The sequence below is a fragment of the Cyprinus carpio genome, chromosome B14, assembly GCF_018340385.1.
Source record: "Cyprinus carpio isolate SPL01 chromosome B14, ASM1834038v1, whole genome shotgun sequence".
Classification (NCBI taxonomy): domain Eukaryota; kingdom Metazoa; phylum Chordata; class Actinopteri; order Cypriniformes; family Cyprinidae; genus Cyprinus; species Cyprinus carpio.
This window is the reverse complement of record NC_056610.1, coordinates 27,281,463-27,292,474: the sequence shown is the minus strand read 5'-3', so window position 1 is coordinate 27,292,474 and position 11,012 is coordinate 27,281,463. Positions and strand designations below refer to the sequence as shown.

The window sequence follows — 11,012 nt, the reverse complement described above, 5'->3', positions numbered from 1 at the left end:
TATGTTCTACTACTACGTCAAAAAACCCGACCCCGAGGGGAAACCTAGATGTCCTTAAAAGGCTTTTCCGGATGCGAGTGTTCCATTCCAAGTCATTTGCTCTCATGCTAACGTTACTCACTACTCAGTTTTGTAGACCGCTCACGCGCATCGTCTGTCCGTCTGAAAACCAGCTGGATTTTCAGTACATCGTCTCAACAGAGGGTAACTACCTTTTAACGATTACTAGATATGAGACTCCATTCTTAATCTGAAATCTGAGACGTTTCGGTTATTCGTTAACTAAAACCAGTCTAAATTAGATTTTTCTTTCGTAAGCGGAGGAAATATCATGTTTATCATTCTTACGTTCATCCTCCGTGGGCAGAAATGGCGCGCCGTGCCTTTAGATTATACATGTGTGCTACTTTATTATTATTTATTTATTCAGTATATGTATATAAGTATCGATTAAAATGTAATTATCACATTAGCAAAACACATTTAAATTATACCATAATAATATTTTAATATATACCTATGTCTATATTTTTACATAGAAATGACTAAATAAATCAGTATGATGTTATCACGTTGGCAGATTTTCAGGGGCAGTTTTGAACAGCTTCATTTTGAACGTGGTTTAAAGTTCGATACGAGTTTAAATAAATCATGCTAGACTGAGCACATCAGTACATTGGAATGCTTCTCAGTGCCATGTGGGTCTTTGACATGTGTTCTCAAAAACAGCAGCTTCATTTAACAGGCTACTGAATGACACCTCATCATATGGCTGAGCTTGTAGAATAGTTTCACTGAGTCAAAATGAAATTCCATTGTTTTTTTTGTTGTAAATATAGGTGTGTCATAACCAGTGCTCCTGGTGCATGCCATTTGAATAGTAAACTAGCAGGAAAACTTTCTCTAAAGCAAAGTTTTCTCCATTTTTTTTTTTTTTTATTCAGAAGAAGAATGCCTCTTGAATGCAACTTTGCTTCAAGATGGGGCTGCAATTGCTTTGACTGATCATCTGCAAACACAGTACTGTATATTAATCTGATTTTCAAACCAGCAGACTCTGTAGAGTGAAGCAGGTGCCAGGATAGATATCCAGATGATAGACACTGGACCTGAGTCTGAACCTGTTTAAGCAGATTTTTTTAAGTTAACTAGCTTAATTGCTTGAAATAATTTCTTTGTTTAATAACTTAATGTTACTGCATGACCAGCTGACATAGCTCTTTCCTTTAACAGGAAGTGTTATTTAACGTAACGTGCCAGTCTGATATAAAGAATAATGAATCCTCTAAACAGTTTATTCAGTCATGTTCAGTGTCTGAGGCGGTGTATTTAAAACTGTGTTTCAACTGATAATCATCAGTATTTTTTTATTTTACGATAACAATCCACTGTGTGACAGATTTAATCACCATTTTCGTAGACTAGACTTTGTGTTTGCTTTGTTCTGAAGTTGGCGAGCTTTTTTTTTTGTGTTAATGCTAATTGTTTTATATAATAACCTCCTGGAAGGAAGTAAATGTTTTCCGTTTTGTAGTGACGTCATGTGTAAAACGAAACCCGTCACTGAGTTGAGCAGAAAGAGAGGTCATTTACTGAGCAGAAGACAATAAGAAGACCTTATTTTAAAAAGTCATCCTTGTTTAATTTTCATGTATGAGGATATGCTTTGGACACTAAGAATGCAGAAAAAATACTTGAGTCAGGTGTTTTCTGGTTATATAGTAGTGTACGGACTACGCAGGTGCAGGTTTACTTCTTAGCGTGTGATCTAGTGCGTGCCTTAGGACAGGATCTGATCCAAACATGTTTATGGACTGCTCAAGCTGCTGGACAAAGAAAAACCGCCCCAGACAACCCTTTCCTGTATTTGCTCTGTTTGACATCAGCCATTTATCCCTCTATTTTGTATTATGTAAAATCACTGTATTCAAATATCAATCTCTGACCTTTTTTTATATATCCACTAAATCAACTGCATTCAGAGGTATGTGTGCTGGCCCTTATTTATTTATTTTTCCTTTTGACCTCAGATGTACTGCTTTTTCCAATTTTCACCCGCTCCTGCTCTTTTCATCTAGCCAATGAATTTGGTGATGAATCCGTTTGGTCTTGCCTGAAAATAGTTTCATCCACACACAGTGTCAGTGCTCTTTATCTGGGGCTTTGGAGCTGTTGAAACTTCATGAATGTATGACTCAGTAATGAAAGGGCAAGCCTCTTTGGATTATTAATCTTATAATTTTCCTGATTGGGTGTAACTGCCCTGTGGACAGATGAGATGTTCGTACAGTGCTCAATGATTGCTTCCTCTGTCGTGTCCACGGGTCTTGTGGTGGATAACAGCCCGCCCTTTTATATGCCCTTTAATGAAATGACTTGAATAAAGAGTCGTTCACACCAAGAACTGATAACTATAAAGTTTTAATGATCATTCCCGTGAGAATAAAAGACATCTGCCAATCATATCTTCAGAATCACTTTCAGAACAGTTTTTTTCCGGATTGGATGAGCGATAAAAGCATTAAAAACCAACAATCAGAATAAAGAGCTTGAGCATGCTAGTGAAACGAAAAAAAAAAATACTAAAATGTATTGAATGCATTTATTTTGTGCTTGATAAGTGATACTACAAATATATTTGCATATTTTTGTTTTTAATAACAAAGTAGCCAGCCAATGTGACTTTAAGGTATACTAAAACCTGGTAATTTTAGAACTACTATTTTTTGTGGTTAATGCACCACAAAAATTATGTTGAAGTAGTGCTGAGGGGGTCCAATTAAAGATGATACTGAAGTGTAATTGATTTTTTTGTTTTGTGTTAAAGTGGGAACTACTGCAAGCGTACTTCAGGTATACCACTTTATATACAAATATCTTCTTCCATTCATTTATAGACTGATGTCATGCAGAGATCATACAGTCCCTATCAATAGTGACATTAAACACATTTAAGGCATAATATTAAGAAATGTGCATTGTGCAGTAAAGAAATAATGCAATAAAGTCTTTTTTTCTTTTTCTTTTTTAATGGGCATTTAAAGTCACACAATTAATTAAACAATGTTATTCTACATTGGTGTGGATGCTAACATGTGGATCCGTTCACCACAAAACCCCAGTCATAAGGGTCAATTTTTTGAGTAAGTAAGTTTTCTGTTAATGTATGGTTTGTTAAGATAGGACAATATATGGCTGAGATACAACTGTTGGAAAATCTGGAATCTGAGGGTGCAAACAAATGAAATATTGAAAGAAGAAAATCCCGGGTAAACGTGGTTAATCGCCGGTAAAGTTGTCCAAGTGAAGTTCTTAGCAATGCATATTACTTAAGAAAAATTAAGTTTTAATATATTTACGGTAGGAAATTCACAAAAATATCTACTTAATATCCTATGATTTTTGGCATAAAAGAAAAATCGATCATTTTGACCCATATGTATTGTTGGCTATTGCTAAAAATATACCTTTGCTACTTATGACTGGTTTTGTGGTCTAGGTTCACATATAGTTATTATTCTTAGTATGGACGGGCTTTAGAAGTTCACTGTATTAAGTCAAGACAACCTTTTTAAAATATCTTGTCCTTTGTGAACTTTAGGTTATTTTTCCTTGAAATGAACATCTAAACCAGGCCACTCATTTATTGACCTAATTAGCCAAAAAGGCAGGATTTTCTCACTTTTTGTAGAAAAAAAAAATTGTTTCTCTTCTCCTTTAGTGCCTTCAGCTTGCCCAGTCTTCTTAACGTTATCCATCATGGCTGAGAATAAACTGGCCTCCTTTGGGAAGATGCTGCTGAGGCGTCGCATGCTGGACACTTCTCAGGACGAGACCCGCTTCGCTCGCTGTCTCTCCACTCTTGACCTCATAGCCCTCGGGGTGGGGGCGACACTGGGTGCAGGTGTCTATGTCCTGGCTGGGGAAGTGGCCCGAGAGAAGGCTGGACCTGCCATCGTGCTTTCTTTCCTCATTGCCGGCGTTGTCTGTCTGTTCTTGCTGGTTTGTGCTACGCTGAATTTGGGCGCAGTTGGGTTCCAAAGACGGGGATCCGCTTACCTGTACAGCTACGTGACAGTGGGGGTGAAATAGGGCCTTCATCACGGGATGGAACCTCATTCTGTCATAGTGATTGGTGAGCATGCAGACTTATCTTTATAAACTAGTTTAATAATGTGACTTTTAATTTGGGGACTGGAAAAACATTTTTCCTTTTTCCTTTTTGAAAATTTACCAATTAATCATCAGCTCCCATGAGTTAACTCAGAATGTGAGCCCAAGAGTTTGCCCAATTATATGTGACTACGAATGAGCTGAAGTGGTTTTGAAACTGTATGAAGTGTTTACTCCTCTAGACCGAAGGGCCCTTTAGCGGCTGCTTAGGTTTAACGTAACAAGTGGACGCTCTGAAGTCTTTTGCGTCTGCTCATATGTCCTTCTCTCCATTTCACAGGCACAGCTAGTGTGGCACGGGCTTGGAGCTCAACGTTTGACAATCTAGTGAACAAAACCATCTCCCATTTTTTCACTGATTACATGTCGTTTCCAGACACTGGAGAAGTGTTAGCGGAATATCCAGATGTGTTTGCTCATCATCCGCTGGGTCATATTGCTCACTGGTGAGATCACCTTTTTTCTCTCTCTAAGAATCACTCAGCTGTAATATGTTGATGCCCAGGTGTTTTTATTAGTCTTAGTTGGCGCAAAGTGTTTCCAAAGTCAAGATATCCCATTATTCTATTAAGTCGGTGGACCAGAATTCTTGACTCCACTTCTTATCCAACACCTGGCTTTTGTTGGAGAGCCAAAAAGGTTCTTTGGTTCTACCACACCAGCTCTGCTGAAGCAATTAAATCATTTTAAATGATCCTCTTTACCAATGTACCCATTAGTCATAGAACTGTTGCTCACAATTTCTTTTCCACCATTGCCATTTGCAAAAGACCATAATGGTGTGAATTTGCTACCCCTCTCACTTCCCACGCAACAGGATTATTGGACCATTGGGCCCAGTGAGTGAGTCTGCACTTGTGCAACAAGATCTTCACAGGCATCAACCTGGTGGTTTCTGACATTTGTTTATTATATCGGATTTGTTGAAAAGGCGTTGGACAACTGCCAACTGGAAACCTCCACCGTGGAGAGAACTACCATTGAACAGCACAAAACAAACAGATACAATGCAAAGTAAGTCCACCACTGCCTTATCATTTTTTTTTTAGATGCAAGGCATAGCAATAGAAATGACGAAAATACAATTTAGAGCATAAATGAAACACTCACGTTGGGTCAGGAGCATATTTGCTGATTACAGGTTATACAATTAAATATTACAAGAAAAACATAGATTTGATCAGATTAAAATGACAATTAAAATAATGAAAAGTTACATAAAACGTATGCGAAATATTATAATATAAGTCATATTTGCACATTTTATTTTTTTTAAAGCCATATACTAAATAGCACAAAAAGATTTTAAGAAATTAATAAAATACAATGTACTAAAAAACCATCTAAATATCTGTGGATTTGAAAACTGGAAAAAAAAGAGCTGTATTATATAAGAATGTATTTTTCATTGGTAAATTTGAAAAACTCACAAGAATGTTACGACAAAAATTAATAAAGATAACATTTTAATAAAAAAATAATGAAAGTAAAAAGATTGTGAAAATAAAATTACAAATTATAAAAATATGTACACATGTATATATGAATGTTATATTCACTGTAAATTTGAAGTTCGAAAACTTTTAAAACATTTTAGGAAAATTAATAAATAAGATGAAAAATGACAAATTTGAAAAAACAAATTTAAGGAGAAATAAATTATGAAAAATCTTGAAATAAAATTTAAAAAATTCTGAAATATTTTAAAATCTTGAAATAAAATTAAAAATATATTTTAAAAAAACTCTTTTATATGTCTCATTTTTTTGTATTTATTGATTATCTTTGGTTTGAAAAATTTTTAGGGATATCGAAAAAGAATTTGGCTCGGGTGGTTTTGCACCATTTGGCGTGAGTGGAATCCTAACTGGTGCTGCTACTTGTTTCTATGCATTTGTGGGTTTTGACTGCATCGCAACCACAAGTAAGTTCAGAAAGAAAATGTCATGTAATGAAAACATTTGTGGGTTTTTCCTTTTTTAAAACCAAAAACTCACTTCAGCTCTTGGTGATGTTTCGTAGGTGAGGAGGCCAAAAAACCCCCATGCGTTCCATCCCGAATTCCGGCATTAGTGGCCCTCTGCTCACGGGCTGCTTGTCTGCCTACTGCTTCGTTTCTTTGGGCCCTACTTTTATCGTGATCAGCAGCGCTCACACTAATGCAGCGGCCCTATTACAAGCTGGATGTTTGTCAACAGTCCAACCCTTCCAGAGGCCTTTCAATTAATGTGCAAATGGGGCCCCGCGTTCGAGAGGAGGCGTGCCGCTCGCTATATTGTAGTCCCCGTGTGGGTTCTCTGTGAGCCCTTTCCACCAGGTTGTGTTTATTTGACATTTTTTCATCAACTTATATTTAAGTAGTCTGTTTATTGAGATACTTTATGGATAGATATTAGTTTTTTTTTATTAATTAATTAATTTATTTTAAGTTTAATATTTTATTTTTAAGTACATCAAGTTGTTAAATTTTTGCCCTTGGGAAACTAGCTGAAATGTGTATTTTATTTCAATTACCCATAAAAAAATATTATCAATGGTTGCAATTTCAGTTTATTTATAGTAAACCATGCTTTTTTTTTTTTTTTTCAGCGTGTTGGGCTCCATGTTCCTATGCCTCGTGTTATTTATGCCATGGGCTGAGGATGGGTCCCCCCCCCTGCTCTTTTTCGCTCCCTCTCGCGCATGCACAAGAAAACAAGACCCCTGTGCGGCCACCATTGTGTCTGGCATTGTAGCAGGTTAGACTGTTATTTTATTCATGTAATGACTGTCAGTGGATGACGTAACTCATCTTTAATAATGTGGATAACTCTAGAATCTTGCTAATTTTCTTTCTGTAGCTCTAATGGCCCTTTCTGTTTGACCTTCGGCGCATTAGTAGACTTGATGTCAATTGGCGGACCCTGCTGGCGTACACTCTAGTTGCTGTGTGTGTGCTCCATTCTACGCGTGAGTAAATACAACATAGACTAACATTCAAAAGTCTGCTGGGGATTTTTGAAAGAAATGAATACTTTTATTCAGCAGGGTTGCAATGAATTCATCAAAAGTGACAGTAATTGAAAATGTTACAAAAGATGTTTATTTCAAATAAACTTTCGAAGAATCCTAAATGTATAACGATTTCACAAAAATATTAAGCAGCTCAACTGTTGTTAACACTGATGATAATAAGAAATGTTTCTTGAGCAGCAGATTAGAACGATTTCTAAAGGATCATGTGACACTGAAGACTATGGATGCTGAAAATTCAGCTTTGCATCACGAGAATAACTTACATTTTAAAGTATGCTAAAATAAAATAAAATAAAAAAAAAACAGTCATTTTGAATTATAATTGTAAACTTTTTACGGTATGTGTTGAATCAAAATAAAATGCAGCCCCTTGGGTGAGCATTAGAGACTTCTTTCAACAAAAACATAAAAAAAAACAAAATCTGGAATTTGATACTTTTAAAAATCAGTTTAATTTAATTTTTTTTAAAAACCTGCAGATACCAGCCAGGCAGTCTTGGTTCCCAGTGGTTGTGAATGAGAAAGCCGATGGGAACTGCAGAGGCTGGAGGCTAAAGCAGGCATGGGCAGCAGATGTTGGATAGCGGGGGATGAGAAACAGCCAGGAGCTGGAGACAACGGCCCCCGGAAGGAGAGGTTTTCCCTGCAGGATGCTGGTGCAGCCCATCTTGTGATGTACCCACCAAGATTTCGGGCATCTTGTTTACGCTGTAACTCGGCACCATATGTAAGCATTTCCAACTTCCAGTTTTATTATGGTTTACGTGTAGCTGTAATGACAAGAGCTCAGGTGTTCATGTAACTGAACAGGCAGGATAACAAGCCTTCTGTTTTTCATCTGTTCAGCTGTGCTGTTCACTCTGCTGTGTGTGGTGCTGGCAGTTGTACGGAGAGCAGGGTGGGGAACGGCAGCGCCTCTTTGTATCACTTTGGTTGTTTCTCCTGTCTGTTCTGTCTTCTGTCTGCAATCTTCCCATCATCTGGCGGCAGCCCCCCAGAGTAAAGAGGTTCTCACTTTCAAGGTAACAGACTTACGAAAATTTACGAAGCTTGTGCTTAAATTGAGAATGTCAGATCTTAGGTTTGGTTATAATAATCCTTCTCTCGTTCATTTTGTGGTGTTAGTTGGTTATTTTATTTTTTTAAGTTGTTGTTCCCTTTTTCTGCCATTGGGTCAGTATCTTTGGAATATTTTTTTACCTCCCATGATGGGGCCAATTGGATCTTTGTTGTCAACCGTTTTTACATGGATTCTTTTTTTTCGCCGTATGGATGTTTTTATCGGTGGTTGCCGAGTTATTTAGCATCTTTGGAAAGCAATTGTCCATGTAAAACGTGTTGCGTAGGGTGTGTTAAGTGTATACTCTACCATTCAAAAAGTTTGGGGGTCATAGTAAGAAAGAAAGGAAATACTTATTTAGAAGGATTCCATTCAATTGTTTCATACCGTGACAGTTAATATGTTTATAATCAGTTACAAAAAAAAAATTATATTTCAAACAACCAATGCTATTTTGAACTTTTCTAATTCATTAAAGAATCCTGAAAAAAAAGTGTATCATGGTTTCCACAAAAAAAAAAAAAAAAAAAAATATAATATATATAGTATATATAATATATATATATAATAATATTATATTATATATATAAATATAGATTATAATATAGTAAGCAGCACACAACTGTTTTTTTCAGCATTCATAAAAATTCTTTGAGCATCAAAATCAGCACATTAGAATGATTCCTGAAAGAGTCATGTGACACTGAAGACTGGTGGATGATGCTGAAAATTCAGCTTTGGGATCAAAGACACAAAATTACATTTTAAAATATTTTATATTTAAAACAGTTATTTTAAATTCTATAAAAAATATTTCATGATATTACTTGTTTTATTATTGTATTTTGATCAGTTTTGGTATAAGCATAAGAGACTGTTCCAAAAAAACATCAAAACTCATACCAAAACCCCACAAACATTTTGCAGATGCAGTAGTGACAATTATTACGCTTTGTTTCATGAATGTTTTTTTTTTTATTACTGTGCTTTTAAAATTTGACTTCATGAAGTTTTGTCTTTTTTAGGTTTATATATCTATTTTGCATATGGAATAAGGCACAGCTCTGAGGGTAGTAAAAAAAAACCCTCTCCCAGAAAAAATTTAGGAGCCCATCCTATAAGCCACAAGAAACCAGTCTACCTGCGCTGAAGATGACAGTGAACAAAGAAGAGGGTCACACCTATAAAGAAGAGGCCAGCTGGAATTGTGGGTATGCAGCAAGCATCGTTACAACACGGGTTTCCGTAAAAATGCTGCAGTTTTTTTTTGTTTCACATTTATAGACAATGCAACCTTATAATCCTTCTAAAGTCCTGCCATCGAAAACTGACTGAGACTATATTGTGTTTGTATTCAAGTAGGTTAAACTGTATTCTTGCTAATTTTGTTTTTTTTTTTATCTTGTGTCAGTATATGATGGTTACACTGTAACAGTGTTACTTATGTATGCCTAGGCTTCTTCATTATGAAAAGAATTCAGTTCTAGTCCTACATAGGGTACTGTGTATGCACATGTTTGTTTTCAGAGGAGGGACTGGGTGTCTGCCCGTGGGGGGTGGTGCGATTTAGGGTATGCCTCCTTCCTCTCACAATCGAATGGGAATATGTTATATCAATGGCTTTGTTTAGGCAGGCAGCAAAAAATCTCATTGGGCGTACCAACTCAAAGTGTTTTTTAATAATTTTATGGTGCAATCTTTGTGCAACGCCTTCATGTCACATTTACTCGTATAGCACACGGTGTACATTTGCTATGTAGGGAGTAAAAATGAGACTGATTTCACAATGATGTCCTCTCACGTGCCTCATGAGTTCAGCACTGCAGTGAGATGTCAAGGTGGACTAAACTGTGCCATCTTTACTCTCCCTCTCTTTCCACCCTGGAGCAGGTGTATGAGTCTCGTTAAACGTTATGCCCCTGGCACTCATGTCAGAGTAGATATTGAATAGCCTTCTACTGTAGGCAAAAAGATCAGAATTCATCCTTGAGTTCATCCACAGTCAGAAGAAAATTCACACTTAAAGACCAAATTAGATTGAGTGCAGTGTGAAACAAACCCAATATGGACCAGAGAGAATTGAAGGAGAGTGTTAAACAACATGTGCACTTATTGTTTTGAACTCACTCAAACGTCCTTGTAGTACTTCATTTTATAAACGCGATAACATGATGGAAAAACGTGATGGACAATGAAAAAATATTTTAAGAAAACTACCTTGGATTTTGTCCAGTTATAGTTTTCTATTTGTAAAAGAGTTTGTGCGTTGTATATTTTTGCTACATGTATTGATGTATTTAAGTACCAGCGGGGTTGCGGGAAAATGATTTATTGTTGTCACTGTAATATGTTTTACACATTTAGAAAGAACGATACATTTCAGCACAGGTTCTCTGTGTGTGCTGTAACATATTTGAGATTTAAAACAGGAAAGCCTCATTGTCTTAAATGTGCTTATCAGCAAAAACAGAAATTACCTTTACTGTGTGTTTCCAGAAATTACGTGACAAAATTAATAATTTTTCATTATTGAGCATGTCAGGCATCTTAAAGTGCTCTTATTTTTCATGCGGTTTTTTAGTTATCTTCTTAAGATAAAACAGTTTATGCTGTGGTCATAATGTTTTTTTGTAAAGGAACCATTGCAATGTAAATGCTTTTTTTCTTAAGGAAAATTAGTTATGAATGTAGAGATTATGGAGCTTGTGACTGATTTGGATGGCTTTTACCATTTGCTGCTGGGATATATGGTGTATTTTATTGA

General features: G+C 36.2%; 1 long non-coding RNA gene across 1 annotated transcript; it reads left to right on the top strand.

Annotated features, from left to right (window-relative positions):
- The first annotated feature begins 5,167 nt into the window (after positions 1-5,167).
- On the top strand, positions 5,168-6,251 carry LOC122139549. The gene is made up of 3 exons (XR_006156384.1): positions 5,168-5,187; positions 5,979-6,097; positions 6,196-6,251. It is a non-coding gene; the product is annotated as an uncharacterized LOC122139549 (long non-coding RNA).
- Positions 6,252-11,012: the final 4,761 nt, after the last annotated feature.